The following is a 1525-nucleotide window of genomic DNA, read 5'->3' as shown; positions in this document are numbered from 1 at the left end:
GTTATTACCAAATACTTTTTCCCAGTCAGTGGCTTCCCTTTTTACCCTACTGGAGAAGTTTTTGGATGTGCATAGGGAGTCATGCAGGGTAAATAGACCCATGAAACTATTACCTTAAGAATCTCTTTAACCTTTAAATTAAAAATGTCCCCTGAAGTTATCTTAAACCCAAACAGTTCAGTTTGACTAGTTAAAAAAAAAGTTTGCCTTATGCACACCCATGTTTATTGCTGCTTTGGAAACAACTCAAGTGTCCATCAACAAATTAATGGATAGAGAAGCTGTGGTATTTTTACACAAAGGAATGTTATGCAGCACTGAAAAACAAAGAACTCATGAAATATTATACAGTATGGGTGACCCTGGAGGATATTATGGTGAGTGAAATATCTCAATCACAAAAAGACAAACACTGCATAATGCCACGGTTATAAAACAGGACTGACGTGGGGGTTGGAAAGAAACTAAGATAAGAGGGGTAAATAACGTACACAGCATTAAAGCAGGCGAGGGAGAGAGCTGTATAAAAGGAATATATGATTAGGTATTATTGGCATGACAAGAGTCCTGAATAAGAGCTCCATAATAAAGTGGGCTTGGGGTCAGGTGGGGACTGCATAACAATGAAAGAATTCTTTTTTGCAAGAAAAAAGTGAACTGGGGAGGGGCAGGGAGGAAAATGTGCAACAAGGAATGAATGGAAATCCAAGTTCTCGGTAAACTTTCATTAAAATCTAAAAAAAAAAAAAAAGTCGGCCTTGAACAGTCTTCTATAGGAGCTATGTCACGGGATCAAACTGGCAACAGCAACTCAAAAGGTTAGATAGGAACTTTAAGAGGCAGTAAGTTTATGTTAACGAGTAGAACAATTCAGAAAAAGAATAGTGAGAGTGGCTGTACAACTCAAAGAATGTAATGCTGTTACTATTGTTGTGGACCATAGAGTCAGAACCGACCCATGGCCGACCCTCCAGTGGCTTTTTAAAGGCAATTAATCACACAAGAGGAGACTGCTTATCCTTCTCTTGAGAAAGAATGGGTTAAATGTCACTAATTTGTACACGTAGGAAGTGCACTGGAATCCCTAAGGCACTTGGTTTGAATCCACAGCTGCTCCTCTGAAGAAAGATGAGCAATCCTCCCCTTTGCAACTAATTGCCTCTGAAAATTCACTGGAGGGTCAGCTATAGGTTAGTTCTGACTCAACCAACGGTGCACAACAACAACAATTTGTACATGTAGAAACTGATGAATTGGTGTGTGTTTTGCTACACGTATTCTCAACAATAACAATAAAATAAATTGAGGGGGGGAAGTTAAAATTCTTGAAATGCTAAGAATTTTAAAATTTAATATTTTGAGTTATGATTTTTTTAAAATGCATGGCTGAAAAAGCACTTGGAGAAATGTTTAAATGAAGGGAAAAAATGTATATTCTTTTGGTCATAGCAAAAGAAAAATTGGAAGAAATCTGTTCTCGAAATCAACGTATTTTAATTATATAAATAAACCAGTATTATTTATT

At 36.8% G+C, this 1525-nt stretch overlaps 1 protein-coding gene across 1 annotated transcript in view; it reads left to right on the top strand.

Moving 5' to 3' along the window:
* Window positions 1-1525, top strand: part of ACSM4 (acyl-CoA synthetase medium-chain family member 4) — a 34946-nt gene that overhangs the window by 17013 nt on the left and 16408 nt on the right. The window lies entirely within an intron of this gene.

The sequence above is a fragment of the Elephantulus edwardii genome, unplaced genomic scaffold, assembly GCF_000299155.1.
Source record: "Elephantulus edwardii isolate Elephantulus edwardi_28Jun2011 unplaced genomic scaffold, EleEdw1.0 scaffold00117, whole genome shotgun sequence".
NCBI lineage: Eukaryota > Metazoa > Chordata > Mammalia > Macroscelidea > Macroscelididae > Elephantulus > Elephantulus edwardii.
The sequence above is the reverse complement of the archived record's forward strand: the minus strand, read 5'-3'. Positions and strand labels throughout refer to the sequence as shown.